A 27,176-nucleotide genomic window follows, 5' to 3' on the forward strand; every position below is an offset into this window, starting at 1 on the left:
TCTAAAGGTCCTATGGAAAAATGCATGGGAAAAACGCGTTTTGGGACCCCCCTTTTATCTCAGCCCCCGCTTGACGGATCCCCCCGAGACTTTCAGGGTAGGAGCGGAGCGTAGCGCCCCACCTATTTTGAGAAATTCGCGAGGATTCGTCAACCGGCACCAAAGTTATTCAAAATAGAATGTTGAGGTTTTCCTATGGAAACGTGGTCCTAACTATAACTACCTACTGGCGACCGCCAGTAGGTAATATATATATATATATATATATATATATATATATATATATATCAAGACCTCTTATAATACAAGTGGCGGCCTCGCGGTCCCAAATGGACCCAGGACTTCCTGCCCAGACGGCAGCCTCAGCCTCGCGGTCCCAAACGGACCCAGGACTTCCTGCCCAGACGGCAGCCTCAGCCTCGCGGTCCCAAACGGACCCAGGACTTCCTGCCCAGACGGCAGCCTCAGCCTCGCGGTCCCAAACGGACCCAGGACTTCCTGCCCAGACGGCAGCCTCAGCCTCGCGGTCCCAAACGGACCCAGGACTTCCTACCCAGACGGCAGCCTCAGCCTCGCGGTCCCAAACGGACCCAGGACTTCCTGCCCAGACGGCAGCCTCAGCCTCGCGGTCCCAAACGGACCCAGGACTTCCTACCCAGACGGCAGTCTTAGCCTCACGGTCCCAAACGGACCCAGGACTTCCTGCCCAGACGGCAGCCTCAGCCTCGCGGTCCCAAACGGACCCAGGACTTCCTACCCAGACGGCAGCCTAAGCCTCGCGGTCCCAAACGGACCCAGGACTTCCTACCCAGACGGCAGCCTTAGCACAAGTTCATCCTATAATTACCACGACATACAACAAGGGAACCAGTGTTACTATGTATCAGATCACACAAAGACTACTAGTTGAGCACAACCTGTTCCCCAGTTCGAGGGGCTCCTTTCTCCCTTATTCAGCTACCACTTACCTGATCAGGATTAACATCTGTTCATATCAAGTCACAGCTGACTAGAAGAATAGGCTACCCTCTTATACAAGAACACGCAGCACATGTTGATTCACTACAAACTGGATACTTTATTTAGTTACTACATACACACTTACAGAACATAATACATATTACATATGACCTGCAAAGAAAAGTGATAGATTAAGTTGTACACTCTAATAATAAAGGGGTTGACATCACCTTGGTCGTATGTAGCCTGCGCTCAATGGTCATCTAGGTTCCCTTCTCGTCTGTGCCTCGGCTTCGCCTGGAAGTCACACCTCCGCAGTCACGGATCTACTCCCTTCTCCTTCTCCGAGTCACTGGGACCTCTTCCTCATCGGCTACTCTCTTTTCTTTGGCTATTCTGTTAGAAGAATATCTGTCTCTCGGTTTTTCTCCACCTTCGAGTTTGTCATCTGTCTTCCCTGGAATAAGTAGTAGCTTTACTGCTTAACGGCCAGGTGCCGCCTACGGACTAAAAAGCAAGTGCCAGTATCTGCCTCAGACTTTCACTAATATAGAGGTGCATTTTCTCATGGAAAATTCCAGCCCGTAACCTGCCGCCCACCACATTCTTGTACCTCCCCTTACCAAGGACACGTTCCCAGCCGGCCGGCCTGATGTAGTGTCTTCGGCATGAAGAAAAATACAATCCTTCGATAAGGGCCGGCCTGAACCGGTTCTCTCCAAGCGAATAACACCTCGTAACTAAAACATCACCCTCGACCTAGAAACTTTCCAAGCTGCCGGAGAGGAAAGAAAGATGGAGTCTCTCCCGTTTAAGGCCTACCAGGCCTGGATTCAGCACGACTCCATGAAATACCCTCACTATAGAACAGATTACCCCTAATACTAACGGATCTATCCTCTAGGATATATGTGCAAACCCTAATCTATGGGGAAGAACACAGGATCATGTCGAAGTGCCTAATAAATAGGCTCTATACACTACTCTAACCCTTAGACTTGGATGGAAAGAGACTGAAGTCACATTAGTCCCCTTAATCACAAGAGAGCCGGGAAAATCGAGCAGTACACTCTGTTGAACGTTGTTTTCCCAGGTCTGTCAGGCATCACCCTTCCATTGCATGCTCGCAATGATGCAGCTAAGGAGAGAGACTGCAATTGCAAGACTAGGGGAGTCCATACCTTGACTAAAGGGGTAAGTGGGTCAGGAATATTCCATAATGAATCCACTTCATCGCAATCTCCCGTATTTGGATCCAGTAAAGGCTCAAAGTGGCAGTTAAAATCCCCGCCTATAATTAGTACAGTAGAGGAGTCGAGCGACTGTAATAGTTTGAACAATACAGTAAATGCCTCTGATTCAAGGCCCCTCTTAGTAGGTCTAGAGTAAACATTTATCAGAGCAATACTCGGGCCCTTCTCTACGTCCAATAATACGAGTTGTACATCCTGTGAGTCCGTTGTAATGTCCTTTGCCTTTACTCCCAAATGGGAGCCGACCCATAGAGACAACCCCCCTGAAGGCCTTCCCCGGCCACTTTTGCATGCCATAATATCAAACGTTGCGAAGCCCGGAGCCACACTCTCTTCAAGCATCCAGGTTTCTTGCAGCATACAAATGTCAAAGGAAGTGATAAAAGAACTCCACTCCGGGTTGGGGAGTTTATTTTTGAGTCCGGCCACATTCCATGAAATAATTTTAACACCTTCAACATTAGATGATTGCTTAGATGTTTGGGAGTCCGGTAGGCCAACTAAATTGCCCGATGTGGAAGGCCCAGCAACCGCCCCCTGGCTGGATACACAATTAGAAGGGGGTATAGGATAGAACAGGAGGCAATTTGTTCTGGACTCAGAATCCCCTTCAATGGACTTTGTCGTTCCATTGAATCAGATTTATATGGTAACCCAGAATTAATTGATGGGTCAGATTGGATTTTAACTAAGGGTGGTTTGGTAACTTGTCTCATCTGTCAATCGCAACCGTCAAGGTTCGAAAGAGCCTCGTATCGGTTTGAGACATCCAAAGGCGTAAATGGGACAAAATGATCCAACCTCCCAAAGCGATTCCCGTATTTCCATGGGGATACAGTATCCTAGTTCAGAATATTATCGTGGGTCATTAATTGGGGATTAGATTCAAACATTTTGTACTTATTTATGCGAAATGCACTAGGTTTAATCAAAGGCATAGGCAAAGGGGGAGCCCCGAAATGTCTACCTCTACTCACTTGATTTCTAGGATAGAAAAAAGTTAGCTCCAAGGGAATAATAGAGCTCCCCAGAGTCCCCGCAGGGTAATTAAGAATATGCCTCACTGCAGCGGGGTCCCTGAAATTGACAATAACTAAATCCCCATTAATATCCTTCGTTCTGCTTCCCAGCCAGTCTAATCGGCGTACATGGAGTATTTCACCATTAGCATGGCAAGGGAGAGGGCGATTTTGGCTCAGCCAATGTACAATCTTATTTTTAAGCTGGAAAAATCCCTCCCTCTTGCCATCTGGCAGTTTAGGAACACTCGCCAGCACAACCACATAGGGAACCGCTTCTGGTGGTAATTCAACCCGGGGCTCCCTATGAGTAGTACCTCTGCTAAAACTAGGACTCATACACTCTTCAATGCCCGTATTTTTTACCTTACGTTTGTCCCTGCTCTTCGGGGATTCAATTGGGGTTGGCGAAGCCAACTGTCTTGCAGGTCGAGGGACTAGTTTAACCAACTCTTTAGGGCCTGTAATCGTTTCTTTAGGGTCAATGATCTTCTTAGAAGTACTAGCTGAACCGTCACCCACGATAAAACACGAGGGTTGTTTAATTACAGCGGAAGGGCAATCCTTCGACACTTTATCTCCAGTTTTGCTCACCTTATTACTGACGGCCAATTCGATGGTCCCCAACCTTTCCTCGACCCTCTTGAGCCTCTCAATTATTGGTAATATAAAGGACCTTATGAGATGTTCAATACTTTCCAGAGGGTCAATTAAGTGTGTTTTCTTAGGGGAACTGTATTGGAGAGTGCCTACGTCTGCTAAGTTTGATGAAATATTGGAAACGACCTTTGGAATTTGCACAGACATCGTGGGGATTTTGTGAATGGGAGCTGTTTGTTTAATAATCTTGTTGTTTTTCCCAAAGTCGGTATTGCTAGTCCTAATTCTGCATACATCTCCCCCCTTTTTCCTCCTTTTTTTAAGTGGTGGCCCGGGAATCTTATGCACCAATAGATTTCTAATCCTTTTTTTAGGAATTTCTTTATTTATCGTAGGAGAAGTTGTTATCGCTTCTATTCCTAATGGAGAATCATTCATACAAGAAGTAGTAATCGGGTGTGAAGATTCCAAAGAGTTAGGTGGAAAAGGTAAAGGGGATAATTCCCGAAGGAGTATGGGGACATCATCTAAAGAAATAAGGTCATCACTAGGGGAATTTGCGGCAGGCAGGATAGTTTGTTGGGATAGATCAATTAGTGGTCTTTTTTTCAAACACTCAATCGACTGGCGACGCTCAGCCCTTCGCTCAGCTAATATGTCCTCCCGCTCTAAGTCTATGGTGGCCTTACTAGAATAATGGTCCAAAGTACCCTTAGCCAGGCCCCCAGGCTTTACAGAGGACAAGGATTCTTGACTCTCAGCCATGGAATAATGGAGGAACAACCAATCACTATCAAAAAAGAAGGGAGCGAATAGCCCTAGGGAACGAGTAACACAATGTAATGAACCCACAAAAAAATCAATGGCCCACAATAGGCCTAATCTCCAAGAAGGGGAATGATGGAATGTGTCGTATCAGTCAAAGACGAGACACAGTGACAATCTAAGTAAGTCCAGATTCACAAACTCGAGCTGTAATTAACTTTACACACTATAGAACTCACAGTTCAGGAGGTCTGTAGCAGATGTCAGAGGGGTGGCCCAGCCCGGCCTCGGACGGTCCTTGACGGGCTAGGACGGGCCCGCCCTTGGCCCGGGCTTGGCCCGGCGCATCCCGCGCGCGTCCCGCGAAGCTGGCTTCCGCGGTGTTTGTAGGCGCCACCTGGCGCGTTCACGGCGTCACCTCGACGCGCCGCCGCTGGGGCTGCTGGGAGTTAGAGTCCCGAGGCGGCGACGCGGAGGATTGCACCCGCTGCTGCTTCCGATGGCTGTTGGTTCCCCCTGTGACTCCTGGCGGTGGCGGCAGTGTAAGGAACGATGAGGTAGGTTTCTGCTGCTTTCCCGCAGCTCCGCCGGCCTCCGCGGTGTTTGTAGGCGCCACCTGGCGCGTTCACGGCGTCACCTCGACGCGCCGCCGCTGGGGCTGCTGGGAGTTAGAGTCCCGAGGCGGCGACGTGGAGGATTGCACCCGCTGCTGCTTCCGATGGCTGTTGGTTCCCCCTGTGACTCCTGGCGGTGGCGGCAGTGTAAGGAACGATGAGGTAGGTTTCTGCTGCTTCCTTGGTCCTCCCGCCTGTTGTTTCCGTGAATTGGTCCTTGGGAGTGTGCGGCAGTCCCTTCTGCTACTACTGGGGTGTGTTTATGCCCATGTCAGTCATCTATGAGAATGTCTTTTGATGCTGTGATGCTGTTGCTCCAGTGGGCCAGGTGCCAGGCCAGGTGTCCTGGGAGATGGTGCTGTAGCGCCGACCCTCACGGTCTTTTCCGTGGACGACCCGCCCTCCTGCGGGGACCCTCAGTAGCAGGCCGTGACGATGTTTGGGATGCTCCATCGGATGTTTCCTCCTCCTGATCCCTCCCTGTGGATGGTGATGTTCTAGGCCTTCTGGCACAGGGAGGGTTGCCCATGTTGTCGGCCATCCGACGGAGTGTACTGTGAATTCCCGTGAACACCGTCACGAGCTCAGCCTGTCTGTCCTCCATCCTCCGTTGGTGTTGCAGTAGACAGGCATGTAGCTCCGCATGTTGCTGGGCCTGCTGGGTCTTGATCCCCTCGAGGACGGACACAACCTGGGCCATGTCCAGGATGTTTCGGACATGGGCATATACCGGTTTCCCAGCCAACTGGTCAGGCTGGCGCCTCCACCGTCCTCCACTCCCACCACCCCTGCCCACTTGCGCCTGGCCTGCCGTTGTGGGCACATCGGGTCTCCGGGACCCCTGAGGGATGGCATTTGCGGTGTTGCCTGCCTCCTCCTGGGTGCCCGGAGTCCCTTGTCCCTCCTGGACAGACTGGCTGCTTTGTGGTGGTGGGGCAGGGATCCTGTGTGTCTCCTGGGATGTGGCAGGAGTGGGGGTGGTGGTTGGCCCCGTTGTACTTGACGCAGGTGCTGCAGGTCGTTGGACACCAGAGGGGCCAGGTTGGTCGGGGTCGTCCACAGAGTGGTGAGAGTCGTCGCTGCCGGTGGGATCGGCCTCCCGCAGAGCCGGGTCCTGTGAGTCTTCCCCCCCAGTGTTGGGGGGTGAACCACGACGTTGACCTGTGTGTGAGAGAGACAATGTTAATTCTATTCCATGCAACATCCATGATTCATTAGTTTCAAAGTTGGAACATTTCCTCTGGGAATTTGGATCTGTCTAGCATTCCACTCACAGTGCACTTGTGCATGGGTATGTCCCTTGGGCACAGCTTTGGCGACTGTAACTATGTGTGGCACAGTCTTACTTGCTGCGTCAAGTGTGACTGCAGTCATCAGTGGAGTGGGCAGGCGTGGCGAGCCGTGCATTGGCGCCTTCCGTGTTGCACTGTACGTGGGCACATGGAGTTGTTCCACACACTTCAATGATGCAGGTAGCTGTCGTTGTGCTTGTGCACAGGTTGTGACATGGCCCTGTGTTTTGCCATGGAGGAGAGGGTGGTGCTGGCACTGGCCACCCTTGTCTACATGCACGCAGTCCACCTGCTGACGAGCAGACATTCCCACACACCACAAGGCTGATTTGCTCTCCCTGTGTGTCCCTCCCTCTCTGTCCCCCTCTCCCTCCCTCTGTGTGTCAGCCTCCTCCCTCTGTCCGTCTCCCTGTGTCTCCCTCCCTCTCTGTCCCCTCTCTGTCCCCTCTCCCTCCCTCTGTGTGTCAGCCTCCTCCCTCTGTCCGTCTCCTTGTGTCTCCCTCCCTCTCTGTCCCCCTCTCCCTCCCTCCGTGTGTCAGCCTCCTCCCTCTGTCCGTCTCCCTGTGTCTCCCTCCCTCTATGTCCCCCTCTCCCTCCCTCCGTGTGTCAGCCTCCTCCCTCTGTCCGTCTCCCTCTGTCTCCCTCCCTCTATGTCCCCCTCTCCCTCCCTGCGTGTGTCAGCCTCCTCCCTCTGTCCGTCTCCCTCTGTCTCCCTTTCTCCCTCCCTCGGTCAACCTCCTCCCTCTGTCCGTCTCCCTCTGTCTCCCTTTCTCCCTCCCTCTGTCAGCCTCCTCCCTCTGTCCGTCTCCCTGTGTCTCCCTCCCTCTATGTCCCCCTCTCCCTCCCTCCGTGTGTCAGCCTCCTCCCTCTGTCCGTCTCCCTCTGTCTCCCTCCCTCTATGTCCCCCTCTCCCTCCCTCCGTGTGTCAGCCTCCTCCCTCTGTCCGTCTCCCTCTGTCTCCCTTTCTCCCTCCCTCGGTCAACCTCCTCCCTCTGTCCGTCTCCCTCTGTCTCCCTTTCTCCCTCCCTCTGTCAGCCTCCTCCCTCTGTCCGTCTCCCTGTGTCTCCCTCCCTCTCTGTCCCCCTCTCCCTCCCTCTGTGTGTCACCCTCTGTCACCTCAGCCCAGCTTCCTGGGCACACACTGTTAGCAGTTCTTTGAATGGCCCTTGGATTGTTGCTGTGAGTTTGTTTGTGATCTCCAGGCACCCATTGGGTGTAGTGTGTGTGTCTGCGCTGCTGCTGTGGTGGTGTGTGCTGCCACTCTTTCACAGTGTTGGCTGTTCATTAGCTGCTGTCATGTGCAAAAACGTGCCTTCACCCCCATGTGTTAATGCAAGGCGTCCGCCATTTGCTGGCAAGTCTTTCCTGTGTGGGGACACACTGTTTGTCTTGCTGTGACCTAGGCCATATGGGCAGAGGGCATTGTTGTCTGCTTCTGAGTTGCACTATGTGATTTTTGGGGCCCACCCTCCCGCCATCCGGGTTACCGTGTCATGTGTTGGTGTCTTCTGTGGCCTGTGACTTGACATTGTCCAGATGGGTGCATGGGGCATGGTGGCGCCAGTGGCATGTGCGTGTTCATGGAGTGTGGTTGAGTCATGCGATAGCTTGGGGTGGTTGCGTGCCTGTTTGTGAGTTTGGTTGTGGATGACGTTCCCCCCATGTGAGGTGCGTTGTTTGTGTACTCACCCGGGTCTCGGAGTCCTCCTAATCCCTCCACTGCCTCCACCGGCAGTATGGCCATCACCCTCTCCTCCCAGGGATGGTAGTGTACGGGTCTGCGGGACGGCCCTCCTCCAGTGACGTTGGCCTGGTTGTGTTCATCCGTCATCTTGGCTCGGACCCTCCTCCGCAGATCGTACCACCTGGCTTGGCATTCCTGCTTGTTCCTTCTGGTGTCAGCAACAGCATTCACAGCATCGACGATGGTCTGCCACATGGCTGTTTTTGCTGAAATGCTGGTCTGTCTGACCAATGTTCCAAAGAGGTGTGGCTCGACTCTGAGGATTTCATCGACAAGGTCCTCCAACTCTCGGCTAGTGAACTTTGGATTCTTGTTGGTGGGCATGGTGAGGGGTGTGGGTGTGGATGGTGGGGGTGTGTGTGTGGATGGTTGTGGGTGTGTGGGTGTGGTTGTGCAGGTGTGTGTGTGAATGTGATGAGGGGGTGTTTGTGAAGGTGTGTGTGTGAAGGTGTGCAAGTGTAAGGTGTGGTGCAGCTTCTAGTATGGTGCTGTAGGTTGTCTGTGGGGTCTGGCAGCAGTGAGTCTGTTGCAAAGGCTCATGGTTTGTGTGTGTGGGCCCTTTTTATTGGTCCATTGGTGGGTGTGGCTGTGTTTGAACTTTGGGTGGGTGTGTTATAAGGAGTGGTGGTGTTTTGGGCCTCTGTTTGTTTTTGGCAGTTGCAGGTCAGTGAATGTGTTGTTTTAGTGGTTGTTGGACATGTTTTGTGGCTTTGTTCCATTCAAATGGTGTATTCTTGTGTCGTTTTGGTTTGTCCTGGTTGTGTACGTGCGTTTTTAGCGTGTGTACGGTGTGTACATGGCCCATTTTGTGGTACAGTGCTGTCCTTGTGTGTGGCTTGGTACGACTCGTACATGCGGTTGTGATGTTGGGGCCTGGGGTGCGCTCCGTACTTAGGATGTTGTGGTGGGGGTACGCTCCATGCATACGTGGGTGGGGGTACGACTCTAACGTACACGGGTGTAGATACACGGGGGTACGACACGTACACGGGTGTACATACACGCGGGGTACGACACGTACAGGGGTGTAGATACACAGGGGGTACGACACGTACAGGGGTGTACATACATGGGGGGTTCGACACGTACAGGGGTGTACATACACGGGGGGTACAACACGTACACGGGTGTACATACACGGGTGGGGGTTCAACACGTACAGGGGTGTACATACACGGGGGTACGACACGTACACGGGGGGTACGACACGTACACGGGTGTACATACACAGGTGGGGGTTCGACACGTACAGGGGTGTACATACACGGGGGGTACGACACGTACACGGGTGTACATACACGGGGGGGGTTCGACATGTACAGGGGTGTAGATACACGGGGGTTCGACACGTACAGGGGTGTAGATACACGGGGGTACGACACGTACAGGGGTGTACATACACGGGGGTACGACACGTACACGGGTGTACATACATGGGTGGGGGTTCGACACGTACAGGGGTGTACATACAAGGGGGTACGACACGTACACGGGTGTACATACACGGGGTGTATGACACATACACGGGTGTACATACACGGGTGGGGGTACGACACGTACACGGGTGTACATACACGGGGGGTACGACACGTACACGGGTGTACATACACGGGTGGGGGTTCGACACGTACAGGGGTGTAGATACACGGGGGTACGACACGTACAAGGGTGTAGATACACGGGGGGTACGACACGTACACGGGTGTACATACACAGGGGGTACGACACGTACACAGGTGTACATACACGGGTGGGGGTACAACACGTACACGGGTGTAGATACACGGGGGTACGACACGTACAGGGGTGTACACACACAGGGGGTACGACACGTACACGGGTGTACATACACGGGGGGTACGACTCGAACGTACGGGGGCTGGGGGGAGTGTTGGGCGCGTATGCGGGCACATGTCTCCATGGTTGCTATGGGTGTTCGGTGCGGACGGTGTTTTTTCCATGCGGTTGTAACATCGGACGCACGTGATGGATCGTGATTCCCCGGTCGGACTTCACATTTCACATTTGTACGGTAAATCGTCCGTGGACGTGTCGGACACTTTTTCCGACCCGAGGACGTGTGGGGAATACTTCCCAATGCGATTCGTATGGTCTTTTTCCCATGCGAATCGTAATTGGCAGTTTGTACGGCACTTGTACGATTCGTACGGTAAAAAGACCGGATACGAGTCGTACGGGCCATTTTTTTACCGGATCGTGATCGGCACCACTGTCTTTTCTCTGAACATGCACCAATCGAGGTTTCTCTCCCAGGCTTCCAATGTGGGTGGATGTGCTGCCCCCCAAAGTTGAGCGATGTTTCTTTTTGCCAACATGAACCCCAGAGTGGCCCACTGTGTCAGAGAAGTGTTTAAGTCCGTGGGCTTCCAGATATTCAAGAGGCACCGTCTCGCCTCGGGACGGAGGGAGATATGTAATAGATAAATAATTAATTTAAAATAGTAAAGCCTTTCACAATTTCTATGCTCAGAGTATCATCCCAAAGTCAATAGGCCTGGCTTTTAACCTGCTAGGGTAAGCACACACAGTCATGAACAAATGCAGATCTATTGCAGTAGCACATTAACGTCAGACCTATAGTCTTTGCCTATGCTTGTCATAGTTATCTCTTTATAAAGTGTTATTTCGATTAGACCTTCAGACATTTGTCGTCATTGTGAGTGAGGTATTTTTGCTTACTAATTTCCTGCCTCCGCATTAGGAAGTTACAATCGGTGACAAGCAATGGTGTTTGCAACAGTCATAAACATCTGCTGTGATGCAACCTGGCTGTCAGCCATTCAGTGCAACTGACACCTGGAAAGACCAGTAGAAGATCGCTTCATTCAAAGTATGAGGCTAGTTCACTGAATGGGGGCATAGGACATGAGGTGGCATGCAGTGTGAGTCTCACTATCTTTAAATTAATCATGGCCTCATCACTCCCCATCTTTAGCTCATGATGAGGTTCTTGATTCCTTGTTTCTCTTGTGGGATTCATCAGTTTCACTTTTTTTGAATGACTTCACCCATTGACTGAGCACACTCGGCTATGTTGCTAGTCGTCATACTGCACAAATTAGAGATGACTGACTCAGTCGACTTCTGGCTCTTGAGTACACCGTACCCATTTATTTGCCTACGCATTAGTGCTCAGACAGAGGGGCGTGTACAATAGACAGTGGTGGGCTCTTGGTCCGGATGTTAGACAGCAGCTTTTGCAGGACACAACAAATTTACAATATCTAATTTTGCAAATGTTCCCCAAAATTGATGCTTGATAGTGCTTTCTGAAGCACCCATGGTCAGTTACACTGGCCTAAATGCAATACATATTTTACTGGCCACTTATAAATTTCCACAACTGGCAGCAGGTCCTAGTGGCTGCTAGTGAGAGACTGTTGTTTTTGCTTAATTCTCTTCAATATGCTACATTAAATTCTTATGTTGACTAGTAATACAGGTGTGCTTTGTTTCTCTTCTCCTTGTAGATCCAGTGAGAATTGTTAGCTGTGTGCTGCAAGAGTTGCTAGGAGCCAGGAGGAGTTCTTCAGAAGCCACCTTAGTCGTTGGGAAACCACTTTGTGGAGAGGTAAGAGGGAAGGTTTTTCAACAAAGGTTTCTCATTGTAAAGGACATGTTCCTAGAAAGATGGGGATACAAGGACCCTGGTTTCTATGTTGACTGCCTAATTCTTACTAGAAGACCAACTCTGGGAAGGCTTGAGAGAAAGTGCTGTGGGATTTGCCAGACCTTAAGTGAGAGGACATTGATGTATAGGAGCAGTTCCATGATACATTCATTTTTAACACTTTGACACCGCATGACTATTTCTTGTGTACCAGTGGCATGGTTTTCATCTTAGTGATCAATATGTAGGCAGCCTACTAGTTGCTACATTGCTTTCCCTGTTTATACAGGTTGAATGCCTTGTGCTACTGTACCTAGATGGCACTGGATAAGGGGGTTCCTGACTTTACTGCATGCTCTAGGCTCAAGTGCATGTTCTAGGCTCTATCCCTGGGCCTGGCCCTTTGAGATGCAACTGATGGAAGTGCTGTGTAATTTGAAGGCTATGAATCTGCGTTGCCAGTTCCCAGGTCTCTCCATTGCCACCATGTCCATGGTCAGACCAAGTCACCTAAACATCACGTCTTGCCCATTTTTGTCTTTTAGTGACTGTTTTCTGCTGCAGGACCTAGGTTTTACACACAGCTATTCTTCCATTTAAAGTTTACATCTCAGTGGCTACTACACAGTCAGTCCAATCATGAATGCAAGTTCTTCAAGCCCCTAAAGTGAGCCCTGGATCTCTTCATGGTTTCCAGGCCTGACTCTGAGTTAAACCTGGATAAAACTAAGCACTGCACGGCAGCATGTGTTTTAGAGTGTCCCATCCACTCACCCTCTCTCTATCTGTACCATGTGCAGGGTGTCGAAGAAGAGGTGGAGGTACAGGGAAACTCCTTTCAATTAGCCCAAGCACACCTGATTATCATCACTAGTTGGTACGATCCATTCTCATTTAGAATGTTTATTATAGTGCGTTAATGACTCGAAGTGACCATTCGAGAGAGACAGCAGTGGTGTCTGAGGGGGCATTAAACAGAACCTTCCTTAATTACTTTACTTTATTTACTTTATTTTGGCTGATAGAACCATAAATGTACATTGAAAACATGCAAACAATTTTTAAAACCTGAATTATTTTTAGAGACATGTTTCATTTTAGTGAGTTAGTTAAAAGATTAAAACAAATTGACATCCAACATAGTTTAAAAACAATGCAATTCAGTCAGTAGAGGAGAAACAATTAAACAGTGAAAACATTGGCACAAGAATACATTCTGAAAAAAAACTGATTTCATTCAACATAGATTAAGAACAATACAAAACACCCAGTTAGAAAAAATTGAGCAGTGAAAAAGTTGGCACAAAAGTGCAGACTAGTATTTGTCTAGCACACTCAGCAGTAATTTTAGTTAAACTATTTACACAGGGTCAATAAAATCACAAATACCTTTGTATAGTACACCTGAACAAAACTAAGCACTGCACTGCAGCATGTGTTTTAGAGTGGCCCACCCACTCAATCTCTCTCTATCTGTACCATGTGCAGGTGTGAATGAAGAGGAGGAGGGTATTGTGGTACAGTGAATCTCCTTTCAATTGAACAAGCACGGCTGATTGTCATCACTAGTTAGTACGATCCATTCTTATTTAGGGGCTTATTACCCCCTCGTCAGACCTCCCCATCACAGTCATAACCACATGAGAAATAGCCCCTCCCCAGAACTTCCAAGCAAAACTCCTCAGCCCATCCCTACCCTCCAGGCCACTCCCACATCTTGTGGCATATTCCCTTTGACCCAAGGAAGCACATACTGTTGTTTTTTTCTGTGAACTACTCCTTGCAAGACCCTATGCTGTTTACAGGTGAGTGTGCAGCGGTGTGCTCTAGCGGCCGTTGTGTGGGTTTGGGGGTCAAGTCCCTAAAACATTTTTGTGTTATGATACCAAACTTCTGGCTAAAATCAGAAAAAAACATTGTGTATTCTGGTATCCTTTTATTGTGTATTCTGGTATCCCACTATTTGAAATAATTGTCTTTGTCCACGGACATGCAGTGAGAGGGGACTCAGTGAAATTACTGCCCTCCATACTCTCAAGAAAAATAGTGAGTTAACCATTAAACCTTGCGATAAGGGGGGTGGCATTGTCATCTTCGATACTAACAAGTACAAAAAGAAAATGTGGGATCTACTTGGATCACCAAGACATTATCGTAAGATCAATGCCAACCCTGAACCCAGAGTCAAACGCAGGATTTTACGTGCAGTAGAGGATGCAGTAGAGAGAGGGGAAATCTGCCAAAGCGAAGCAGAATATCTCACCCCAACATATTCCCGCATACCAATAATCTACAGGGTACCAAAAACGCACAAGGACCAACTGGACCCCCGATGAGACCAATTGTCTCCACCATTGGATCGGCCACAGAGCCCTTTTCCAAATATATCGACAAATTCCTTCAACCAATGGTCACGGCTCTTCGTTCATATGTCAAGGACATGGGGGATTTTATCTTCGAGATAGAAGGTCTCCAGTACAACCCAGACCGAGAGATCTTAGTAACCCTAGATGTAGAATCGTTATATTCGAACATCCCTCAAAAAGAAGCGTTAAGGTAGTCAGTGACATCATCAATACTAAAACTACGCTGCACGATGGGCAATTTTTAATCCAATGCCTTGAGATCGTTCTCGAAGAAAATTTCTTCGAATTCGACGGTGACCACTATCAGCAGGTACAAGGAGTCAGCATGGGGGCAGCTTGAGCCCCCATCGTGGCATGCCTATATATGGGCAATTTTGAAGAAACCAACATCTATAACGAGCTTGCTCCGTTCTCCGAGAACGTTTGCCACTGGTCGCGGTTCATAGATGATGTTTTTTTCATCTGGAGCGTCGACCAGGAGGCTTTAGACGAATTCATTCTATGGATTAATGCTGCAGATGACAACCTTAGGTTCACTGCCCACATCAGTACGTACAAGTTGGAGTTCCTGGACGTGTGGGTGGGACATCAGGGTCTCAAACTGATGGTGTCCCTATATACTAAACCCACAGCCAGGAACACTCTTCTCCACTTTAGTAGCTTCCACCCGAGAAGTCAAAAAGATGGAATTCCATTTAGTCAGTTTCTACAACTTCGTAGAAACTGTACTTCCATCAAGGATTACCTCTACAATGCTGACCTGATGAAGGAGAAATTCATCCAGAGAGGGTGTCCTCATAGACTGGTCAGAGATGCCCTGAAACGAGCACGGTTCTACAATTGCGACACTATGTTCCAAACCAAACCATCAGAACAAACAGACAAGCTAGTCTGTGTCACGAAACATTCATCAATTGATAACAAAATCCGTCAGATCATAAATTCACAATGGCACCTACTCAACCTGGACAGCCAAACAACACGGATTCCCAAATCACTCTTTGCATTTCGTCGCAATAAAAATTTGAGAAATCTACTGGTAAAAGCAAAGCTCCCAGAACAGAAAGGATTGGTTCAAATATCTATCACAGGTGACTGCCCCATAAATGGAAATCATCAATGTGGGACATGCCATGCATGCGCCAGTGCTATTTTGAGTGATGTAATCTGCATCAACAACCGTACCATACAGCTAACAGAGATGACGAACTGTAGGACGTCTAATTGTATCTATGCCATCCTGTGCCCCTGCAACTTAACCTATGTAGGGGAAACAGCTCGAGAATGCAGAATTGCAGAATAAGGCTGGGAGGCTATGTGCCTGACTGGGGTTGGCCCTTGTTGAGTTGTATTTTGTGGGTACTGTCCGTATATATATATATATATATATATTCACTGAAAAAAACATAGGTTTCACACATGTTATAGTTAGCTGTACATTTTACTGATAAAAAACCAATGAAATTCCCCCGTTATAGTTACTGTAGGCAACTATAACTCACGCGACCGTAATCCTCTGCTGATGCTAATACTGTATTTAGACACTTATTTGCCCATGTCTTCTTCCATTAAATTTTAGCTATACATATATTACAAATATTTTTTTTTCATAAAGACACATATGTCATCAGCAGAGGATTACGGTTGCGTGAGTTATAGTTGCCTACAGTAACTATAACGGGGGAATTTCATTGGTTTTTTATCAGTAAAATGTACAGCTAACTATAACATGTGTGAAACCTATGGTTTTTTCAGTGAATTTGCAAGGCTTTTTAAATGCTAATTCCTAACTATAACGTGTGTGAAACCTATGGTTTTTTTCAGTGAATTTGTACGGTTTTTTAAATGCTAACTTACTTTACGCCATTCGTGGCGTGCGCGCCCAGTTAACGCAGTTCGTTCCGTGCGCGCACGGTGCGCTTCGCGCACCGTGCGCGCACAGTGAGCACGCGGAGCGCTTCGCGCACCGCGCGCCCACTTTACGCAGTTAGTGCCATGCACGCACGGTGGTCACGCGGTGCGCGCAGCTCCGCTCCTTCCCTGAAAGTCTCGGGGGGATTCGTCAAGCGGGGGCTGAGAAAAAGGGGGGGTCCCAAAACGCGTTTTCCCCATGCATTTTTCCATAGGACCTTTAGTCCGAGCTACAGCCCGAACGGCTGAACAGAATTACTTGAAATTTGGCAGAGAGGTAGCCCTCAGGTCAGGGATGTGCCTTTTGAAGGTCTTGTGTAAATCTGTTCAGTATTTCCTGAGAAAATAGCATTTAAATCAATATATATATCTATAGGCGCGCTCCGAGCGCGTACCGTAAGCTTACTGTACGCGCACGAGCGCGATTCTGATTGGTTGTTAGATCTTAGTAAACATTCGAATCGGTCGAAACCAGGAAGTGTCGGCCGCCATTTTGTCTCTCGCAGTCTGAGGGGGTGAAAAACAAAGGTGGAGAACGTGAAAAGGGGGCAGGGTGGACAGTTCCTGACCCCCTAGCCTTTGTCAGGGGGTCCCAGAAGGACCCCCAATGGCAAAAATTAATTTGAATTTTTTTTCGAAAAATCGCGGAATGCGCGTAGCGTACGCGCACGGTATAAACAGAAAAATTCCGCGAACTTCGCGTAACGATTCCGCGACTACGCGTACCGTGTGCGCACGGTGAAAACCAAAAAAATAAAAATAAATTTATAATACGTAGTTTATTGTAAAATAAATATATAAAAAAAATAATTATACATAAATAAATTAGCATTTAAAAAACCGTACAAATTCACTGAAAAAACCATAGGTTTCACACACGTTATAGTTAGGAATTAGCATTTAAAAAACCTTGCAAATTCACTTAAAAAACCATAGGTTTCACACATGTTATAGTTAGGTGGATATTTCACTCGTAAAAAACCAATGAAATTCCCCCGTTATAGTTAGTTCAGATAACTATAACTGGCACGACCACCACTCTATCACAAGGATGATGTCATCAGTGATGTCATGAGTCATGCCACTGACCATGTCATGAGTGACGTCATGAGCAGTGGATTGCGGGCACGCAAGTTATAGTTATCTGAACTAACTATAACGGGGGAATTTCATTGGTTTTTTACGAGTGAAATATCCACCTAACTATAACATGTGTGAAACCTATGGTTTTTTAAGTGAATATATATATATATATATTATTCCTCAAATCGCCCAAAGCATGCCTGGAGGCACTCAGCTGCTGTTGCAAAACCGGAGGTTTGTATTTATTAAATCATGGCGGCCAGCGATTTCATCCCGGCATTATAGTCTCTGTGCCGACGCGTTTCGAGAATTTCATCTCTTCTTCATGGGCAAAATGCATTGAAGTGATCTCGGAAGGTCCAGAATGCCTTTATTATATCCCGCCCTTAGTGGGTTTGGCTAGTGCCCAGGAGCATGTTGGAACATATAGTTCAAACCCTGGGCACTACTGTTGCGGCATAGAATGGCCAGGAACATACCCGGAGCCCTATGCAGGGAAAAAGTTTAACTTTGCTAAGAAGTTGTCGGAGCCCACTCAGGGTTTGAACTATATATTCAATACCACTCAGTAATTACTGATGGTCGCTAGGACCTGATATTTTAATTTTGCTTGAATATATTGGGTTTATTCAAACGCAATTTTGGTCAAGTTGATAATCTTCGGTTATTTAACCGAATCAGGCCATTATTGACCACTATGGTCGACAACAAGGTTCAACACGTCCTACAAAGTCAGTCTGTTTTGACAAATGTTACAATGTAATTTTGTATTGTAACGTAATGAAACACATACTGTTCAATTATGCAATGACTATGAAGAAACAAGTTTGTATTTGGGTATTTTACCTTTATTAACTTTTTTCCTGTGTCTCACTATGAAAAACTACAAGTCTGTTGTCCAGTTTTATTATTGTAGTTCACATGTGACTTAATCACTTTCACGGATAAAAAAGCCATTGTAACTTTATTGAATTGCTAGTGAACAAGCCTGTAGGAAAGGCGAAACGCGTCTGGCATTTTCAGCTGGCATTAAACATTGATTTTTGCGCACAGACACGGCGTCGATTACTTTTGTGGTGAAAGTTTGGTGGAATATTGATGACCGTGACTGGGAGGTCATTTCTTCGACGCGCCCTTTGATCTGGAGACAGCGGATATTCCCATTCGCTTGTGGAGTGTGTTTAAGTACCGCTGTCCCCCCCGTGCCGTTTATACAGGAGAGCGGGATCGCAACCTGGAGAATTTCAAACAGCGACTCAGCTGAGAACCAACACACCATTACGAGTCGGCTGACCCGAGGCGTGTGGAAGGCTTGCTGAGGTGATCGTTTGGTTTCGCGACACTGGGGAAAAGGGAAAGCCATTGAAACATTAATCTAATAGTCACACACAGTTTAGTGGTTGTGAGCTTTGGCGGTTCTGTGCGCGAGGATTGTTCCTCAAACAACATTATTGTTTAATGATGTCAGCTGCTGAAATCAAGGAGCGGGAGGAAGCTGCATTATCGATTTTCTGTGATAGTATACCTGGGAATAGAAAAACTGCAACAGTTACTCCAGAAAGTAAAATCACGGATGTAATGGCGCGTTTAAAACGATTGGAAAAGCTAAGGCGTACCGAACTTTCTAAATGGTGGGAAGCAAAATCACTGCACCGTTACTTGGAAGTGAAAAGAATTCCGAGAGGGCTACGAATCCTAGTGGCCCCCACATATGAGGACCCTAATCCAAACATGTTGAGGGAGTGGTCTGACAACAGCCAAGAATCCTCGAGCAGAATGCTTGCGATCCTCATAAAATACACTCGCCCAGAAAAAAATCAACAACGCCTGCTCATGTACCTGTACAAATGCAATACAATAATTTGGATGTTGACGACATGAATCTGATGTTGGAGTTACATGATCTTGGCCATTTGGAAGCTTCCAACATTCAATCCAGCGGTTCCTTTGATGTGATGAGCACCAGTGACCAAATGTCGATACTGGCCCACAAGGAAGGAATCGATACGAACATTGAGACATTAACAGACTTCAAACCGATCTCTAAATTTACCCCTATAACAGCAAGGGATTCAGTGGATGTGTTCAATGAACTGGTCACCAATGAAATAAAAAGTCTATGCAAATCATTGAATGGAAAGAAAAAGTCACTTACTCAACAGTCTAAAGAGTAGTATAACTTGGTTGACAAACTAAGTAACAACAATGATTGTATTGTTCGCAATGCAGACAAGGGGGGAAATGTAGTTCTTTGGGGTACGCAGCAGTACCTAACAGAGGCATACAAACAGCTCACTAATAGGTCCAACTACGTTAAGGTAAAAGAAAATGTCATGGAAGAATGTTATTCTATGTACAATTCCTTGTTGGTGGAATGGAATCGACAAAGTTTGATTAGCAAGGATGAAATGTCTTTTCTAAAAATTACTTGCCCGACCACTCCAGTCTTATACCTGATCCCAAAAGTCCACAAAGACATCACAAATCCTCCTGGCCGGCCTATCATCTCGGCCATAGGTAGTGCATTTGAACACACTTCTAAATTTGTTGGTTCATTTTTATGCCCCCTTGTCAAACTATTACCTTCTTTTATCCTAGACACAAGTGACTTTTTACGTAAAATCTATGATATTCCATGGGAAGATGATTTTTTGTTACTCACCATAGACGCCACCACTTTATACACCAGTATTCGCCACAAAGATGGCTTAAATGCTTGTCAATATTTCTTAGGGAACCGTCCCGCAAAGTTCTGGCACCATACCCAAATGTTACTCAAAATGATTTCCATCTGTCTTGAGAACAATTTTTTTCTGTTTAATGGTGAACTGTACCATCAAATATGCGGAACCGCGATGGGCACCTGCTTCGCCCCCAGCTATGCTAATTTGCATATGGGCTGGTGGGGGGAGCAGGTGGTCCAGTCGCTGTGGCAGGTTGAGTGGCAAAACAACGTTGTTCATTGGAGTCGTTATATTGACGACCTTTTTATCATTTGGAAAGGCACCAAGAGTAGCGCAGAGGATTTTGTAAAGAAACTCCAAACAAATGATTTAAACTTAAAGCTGACCAGTGAAATCAGTGCTTGTGAGATCAATTTTTTGGATTTGACAGTGTATGTTAGTGATGGTAAACTTCAGTCCAAACTTTACCGCAAGGCTACAGATGGAAACACATTGTTAAATGCCACTAGTTTCCATCCAGCTAAACTAGTCAAGAGTATCCCCTATGGGGAATGCCTCAGGGCTTTGCGTAATTGTAGTAAGGAACAGGATTTTGAAAAAGAATTATCATGTTTGAAATCCCGTTTTCAAGCCAGAGGCCACTCCGAAACATGTTTGAACCAAGCTGTCTTTAAAGTAAAACAGAAAACTAGAGAGCAGATACTCTTTAATAAAGATAGCAAGGTAGCCAAACTACATCAATCAGAGACCAATAAGTGTAGATTCATCACTACGTACAATAACCAGCAAAATGAACTAAGAAATATCATCTACAAACATTGCAATATCATCCGCAATGATCCTGTATTAGGTAAATTTGTACAAAGGCGACCACAGTTTAACTTGAGAAAAGCCAGATCTCTCCATCAGGCTCTGGTTAGTAACATGTTACCCAGTGATACTAAGACGAGACCAATCAGTTCATGGTTAAGTAGAAAGGATGGTTTTATCAAATGCCTTAAATGCAAGGCGTGCATGTTTGGAAAAAACATGACAAGTTTTCCAGTAGGCTTTGATCACAAGTCTGTACAGCAAATCAAAGGAAAATTCTCCTGTAAAACAGACTATGCAATATATGTGCTTCAATGCCCTTGTGGCTTAAAATATGTAGGCTCCACAATCCTTCCTGTCCACAAAAGAGTGTTGCAACACTTGCGAGCCATTAAGAATGGGGACAAATCCTACCCCGTGGCCCGTCATTTTGAGCAATACCATACCAAGAGCGCTGAAGGTCTCTTTTATTTTGTCATTGATGCCATCCCAATTAACAGCAGGGGGGGCAACCGTGAGAGAAAATTACGCAAACTTGAATCTTGTTATATCATTAAACTTAACACTAAGATTCCAGATGGGTTAAACATGGAAGAAGATTTACACACCCACCTATAGATTCCTCCCCACTCCTTTCTTAGGTTTTGTTTTAAGGTACTTGGACACTGTTATACTACAGACAATATGTGTCACACAGGTTCTAAACTTTGTCATTTTGTGTATTTTGCCCACTTGGGCTTTACTCCACTCAGTAATTACTGATGGTCGCTAGGACCTGATATTTTAATTTTGCTTGAATATATTGGGTTTACTCAAACGCAATTTTGGTCAAGTTGATAATCTTCGGTTATTTAACCGAATCAGGCCATTATTGACCACTATGGTCGACAACAAGGTTCAACAAGTCCTACAAAGTCAGTCTGTTTTGACAAATGTTACAATGTAAGTTTGTATTGTAACGTAATGAAACACATACTGTTCAATTATGCAATGACTATGAAGAAACGAGTTTGTATTTGGGTATTTTACCTTTATTAACTTTTTTCCTGTGTCTCAGTATGAAAAACTACAAGTCTGTTGTCCAGTTTTATTATTGTAGTTCACATGTGACTTAATCACTTTCACGGATAAAAAAGCCATTGTAACTTTATTGAATTGCTAGTGAACAAGCCTGCAGGACAGGCGAAACGCGTCTGTCATTTTCAGCTGGCATTAAACATTGATTTTTGCGCACAGACACGGCGTCGATTACTTTTGTGGTGGAATATTGATGACCGTGACTGGGAGGTCATTTCTTCGACGCGCCCTTTGATCTGGAGACAGCGGGTATTCCCATTCGCTTGTGGAGTATATATATATATATATATATATATATATATATATATATATATATATATATATATATATATTTATATATATATATATGCAAGGAACTTCGTCTTCAAATTCCAATCCACAAGGAAAGACGACCACAGACCCAACGAAATAAAGTGCAAGGTGTAGTTTTATTTCATTCGTGCACCTCGTACCACCATGACGCGTTTCGGCCTCAACACGGAGGCCTAGATCACATTGCAAGCTTTTGCACCCGGAAAACAGCGAAGCAAGTTAAGTCTTGCCAAAATCAACATTGAAAACCAATAAAAGTAAGGTAAAGGGCGGTTAAGAAGCATCATGGGAGCTGCAGTCCATACAACTATGAGAATAAAAACAAATGAATTTTTCAACGAGGGAACACACGTATTGAAGAACCATTTGGGGGTTAAATGAATAACCTGAAGCATGAAACTGTACGCACCCTCGCTGCATTGGCAATATTTGCACAAACTATGAATTTAAAACCAACAACTGACTGTCCCTTTAAACCAACATTGGAAGAATAGACGATTGTCCTTTTTCAATGTCTAATAAGTTACGTTTTAAAAGCAACGAACCCACTGATGTAACAGCGTGGCATATGATTAAGAGTTGTTAGACTCGAAACGCGTAATGCCTGTTTGTTTGGAATTAAATAACTTTCTTTCTAAGAATTGTTGGTGTGGCCCGCATTACGTTGCTGTAAGAGCGCGTGTTGCTTTGGATTTTAATGAGGTGTCTGACACACCTGAAAATGGGCCCCGATCCGTGAGGAAGTGGCACTCCTATTTGTCAGGATGTTGTTCTGAAGCTTGGAGCTTTTTTGTAAGGAGTGCCCTCCGGCTGGGATATTCTGCAGGAACGAATATATATATATTAGTGTGTGCTCCACTGGCTATTATTTATCATGGATGGGATGCGGTCAGAGATGAGATGAGTGGGATCACGGAGAAGGAGGTGGTGGTTGAGGGACCTTCCACAGCGCCTTCCTTAAATGTGGTGCAGCATATGATTGAAGCTGCTGCGGCTTGCTTGCGAGGGAATTCAAGGGGCCTTTCAGGCAGAAGTTTGATGCCCTGGCTGTCCTGGATCCTGATGAGGATGTGCGGGACAATTTGGGGTTCCCGGGTCCCCTTGCAGGTGTTGAGTCAGTGGATATTTTTGCCATTTATCAGCTTTGGGGCCTGTGTGGATTGTGTTGGGAGGGGGAGGGAAGAATATTTACATGCATTCTTTTCTCCGGTTTCTGGCTGGGAGATATCCTTTGCAAGGGTTCTCAGAGGAGTCTCCGCCTGTGGTGTATGTACATTCCCTGCTGGCGGGTCTTGCATCTCAGAGCCTGGTGGTTTCCGGGGATGTGGTTCCCTCTGATTCTGGGGAGTAGCGGGTTGAATAGGCTTTGAAGAGGTCCCTTACAACCTCTAATCTTGTGGTTTGTTCCGCGGCTTGCACTTGCTACCTGGTTCTGTCTCTTCTGAGGGACTGTCAGGGTGTTTCGGAGCAGCTCTTACAAGAGGATGTCCCCTCTGAGTCTTTGACTATGTTGGAGCAGCAATGCAATTCCTGGCTGATTTGTCCTTTGATTCCCTTACTGCTGCAGCTGGGGTCTCGGTGGCGGCTAGGAGACAGTTGTGGCTTACGCCTTGGAAAGCAGAGGTAGCACAGAAGCATGCCCTCTTGAAAATTCCTTTCACAGGCTCTTTGGGTTCCGGTCCGCTCTTCACAGAAGGGGAAATTTGCTGGGTATCAGCGGGCTCTGGATGGGTGTTTCATTCTCCATGGCCTCCCAGCCCTTTTTCGTAGTTGGGGACGTGGCTGGGGTGTCCCTTCCTTTCACAAGTCCCGGGGTCGGCATGGTGCCTCCACTTCTTCGGGGCCTTCCAATACATGTCTATGTTAGGGGTTCAGATGTGACGCCGGTTGGGGTTGCCTCAGGACTTTTTTTCTGGTCTGGGGAGTCCTTTCAGGATCGATGAGTCCTGCGGATTGTCCAGCTTCGATATCAGTGCGAATTTAGGGTTCCACTGGTGGTTGTGTTCGGGCTACCCCTGTTACTAGATCTCGGGTCAAGTGTCGGGCTCTGTTGGATGAGGTTCTGGACCTGGTTTCGAAAGGGGCTGTGGTAAGGGTGCCAGGGAGTCAACAGGGTCAGGGGGTTTTGCTAGATCCTGTTTCGGATCGAGATACCTGATGGGGACTCCGTCTTGTTCTGGTTCTGAAGGCAGTGAGTTTGTGCATCCCTTATCGGTCCTTCGAAATGGTGTCGCTACCATGTTCCGGTTCGCATGGCTTCCCTGAGGTTTCTACGGTTCTATGTGGGCGTTGGTTGTTTCCAGTCCCAGGTATTACCATTTGGCCTGTCTGCCTCTCCTAGGGTGTTTCCCTACGGTGTTGGCACCCTGGGTGGGATGTTGCATGCTCAGGGGAGCCAGGTGTTTCCTTACTTGGATGTATGGTTGATCTTTTCCTCTTCTTTCCTTGAGGCTCATTCACATACCCAGGAGGTTTGCCGGCTCTTTCAGCTGTTCGGGTGGATTCTGGCCTTGGTGTAGTCCCATCTGTGCCCCACTCAGGGCCTGCTGTTTATTGAGGGGGTCTTCTGTACTGAGATGGGGAAGGTTTTCCTGTCAGAATTCTGCAAGCTGACTCTGGTGCGTGGGCTGAGGAAGGGGTTGGTTGCCCGGTCTTCCACAGCTTGACTGTGGTTGCGGCTTCAAGGGATGATGGTCTGCTGCCATTATGTTTGTTCCTTGGGCCCATTTGCACTTGTACCCCCTGGTTACTCATGTTATGGGGCTTTGGTGTCCAGGGTCTCAGATTTATGAGCAGTTGATTCCTGAGGGTGTGGAGTTTCCCAGGAATTGTTGTGGGGGCTGGCGGATCAGTCCCTCTTGTAGGGTTCTCACTTTGTGTCCCAGGAGCAGTTGGTGCTGACTACAGTTGCCAGTGAGCTGGGTTGGTGGGCTGTGTTGGCCCTGGAGTCTGTTCGCGGGGTCTGGTTGGTCCAGGAGGTGAGATTTCTTACTCTTGGAGGGAATGGAAGGTTGTTCAGTCGTCCTTGACTCATTTTCTTCCTTGGGTCCTACAGAGGGATGTGCTGGTGAGAACGGTCAACACGGTGGTGGTGTGTTATGTCAAACCGCCAGGGGAGTGCGAATGTGGCCTCCCTCAACTTGTTGGGGCATCCAATTGGCGGGTGGGCAGCGTTGATTGTGTTGTCTCTGAGGGCATGGCATCTGCCGGAGATTTTGAACTCAGAGGTGGGTCGTCTGAGCGGGGGTTTTTCACTCCCCATCGGACATGTGCTTGACACCAGTGGTTTTTGGGGGCTGATGGAGAGGTTTGGGGTCCCTGTGGTGGACCTGTTTGCTGCCCCGGGAAATGCCTTGAGGGGGATGTTGCTCGCTGGTTCAGTGTGATTGAGTTTGGTGAGTGGCTGGCTGTCCTTTCGGTGGGAGGGGGCTTGCTGTCTGCCTTTCCTCAGATTGCCTTGTTTCTGGGGGGCCTGCTGAGGGTCAGGCTGGACCGAGCTACTGTGTGGTCTGGTGGCGACTGCTTGGACCCAGGGGCTTTGGTTCCCTCTGTTGATGCGGTTGACAGTGGGCGGCTGTGAGGGCCTTTAAGGGTTCGGCCTGTGACCCTGTGGTTACGTTGATGTCCTGGTTGTTGAGGAGGTGTTTCCTCTGGTAGCCCATGGTTAAGTCCTTGGCTCCTTGTTGGGGTCTTCCATTGGTGCTGTGGGCTTGGAGATCGGCTCTCTTTATGCATCTGGGTGAGGTGCCTCTGCGTTTTTTGAACATCATGGTGGTTTTTCTGGTCACTATTGCTTCGGCCTGAAGAGTTGGGGAGTTGGTTTCCTTGCTTTGTTCGGAGCCCTTGTTGCGTTTTTTACAGTATCGGGTTCCGGGCTGATCCTTCCTTGTTCCCACGGTCCCTTCCTCGTTTTGCTGCTCGGAGGATCTGGCTTTCCCTGTGTTCTGTTCTGTTCCTCTTTCGTTGGTTGAGGTGCGACTGCACTGTTTGGACGTTAATCGGGCTCTTGAGGTGTACATGGTGCATACTCTGCCTTTTCGTATGGTGTATTCGCTTTTTGTGACCTTTGGCCTGGCTGGGTGTCGTCTGATGCACTCTGGTGCTACTCTCCATCAGTGGCTGTGGGGACTTTGGGGCGGCCTATGCTGCTTGTGGTGTGATGGCACCCGCGTCGGTACAGGAGTGGTCAGCTCGGGTGTGGCTGCTTCCTGGGATTGTTTTTAGCGGGCATCTATGGTGGAGTTCTGCGAGGAAGCTACTTGGCCTTCTCCTCCCATCTTTATGTCCCATTATCATTTGGTGGTGGGTGGGGCTGGTCAACTGGTTTTGGGGACGCTGTGTTGCGTTCTGTTCAGGTGGTGTGACTTTCTGCTTGTGTCAATAAAGTCTGTTTCCTGCTCTCACTTGAAGCCAATTCTTGCTTTGGTATCTGCTCATGTGGTAATGACTGTGACGGGGAGGTCTGACGAGGAGGTAATGACCGGTTACTTACCGGTAATATTCATTACTCCGAGTCATAGATCTCCCCATCACAGTCTGGGTTCCCATCCCTCCCTCCCTGTTCAGCTTCTTGTGTTTGGGGGTACAGGAAGTGCTTCCTTGGGTCGAAGGTTATATGCCACAGGATGTGGGAGTGGCCTGGAGGGTAGGGATGGGATAAGGAGTTTTGCTTGGAAGTTCTGGGGAGAAGCTATTGCTCATGTGGTAATGACTGTGACGGGGAGGTCTACGACTCGGAGTAATGAATATTACCAGTAAGTAACCGGACATTTACAAGCCCCTTGCGCTGCCGGTTCATCACTTTTTTCCATTTTAAAAGTGACGCACCGGCGGCGCAGAGGGCTTGTAAATAAACCCCTTAGAATGTTTATTGTAGAGCGTTAATGACTCAAAGTGACCGTTGGCGAGAGGAGGCAGTGGTGTCTGAGGGGACATTAAATAGAACTTTCCTTAATTACAACTGTGACTGGAGCTGGGGAAAATTGAGAGGGTAAAGTGTCACCTCAGCACGTCTGGAATAAGAGACCTGCAGATGCTGCTGACAAAGAATTGCGT

General features: G+C 47.7%; 1 pseudogene across 8 annotated transcripts in view; it reads left to right on the plus strand.

Moving 5' to 3' along the window:
* Nucleotides 1–27,176, plus strand: part of LOC146812828 (epidermal differentiation-specific protein pseudogene) — a 174,579-nt pseudogene that overhangs the window by 93,779 nt on the left and 53,624 nt on the right. For 7 of the 8 annotated variants that reach the window (XR_014966902.1, XR_014966904.1, XR_014966906.1 and 4 more), the window contains exon 2: nucleotides 11,739–11,839. The product of XR_014966902.1 is annotated as an epidermal differentiation-specific protein pseudogene, transcript variant X1 (transcript). Of the gene's footprint in view, nucleotides 1–11,702; nucleotides 11,840–27,176 lie in introns of all 8 variants that reach the window. The other variant, XR_014966909.1, reaches the window with a different exon arrangement.

Source organism: Triturus cristatus, chromosome 7, assembly GCF_964204655.1.
Source record: "Triturus cristatus chromosome 7, aTriCri1.1, whole genome shotgun sequence".
NCBI lineage: Eukaryota > Metazoa > Chordata > Amphibia > Caudata > Salamandridae > Triturus > Triturus cristatus.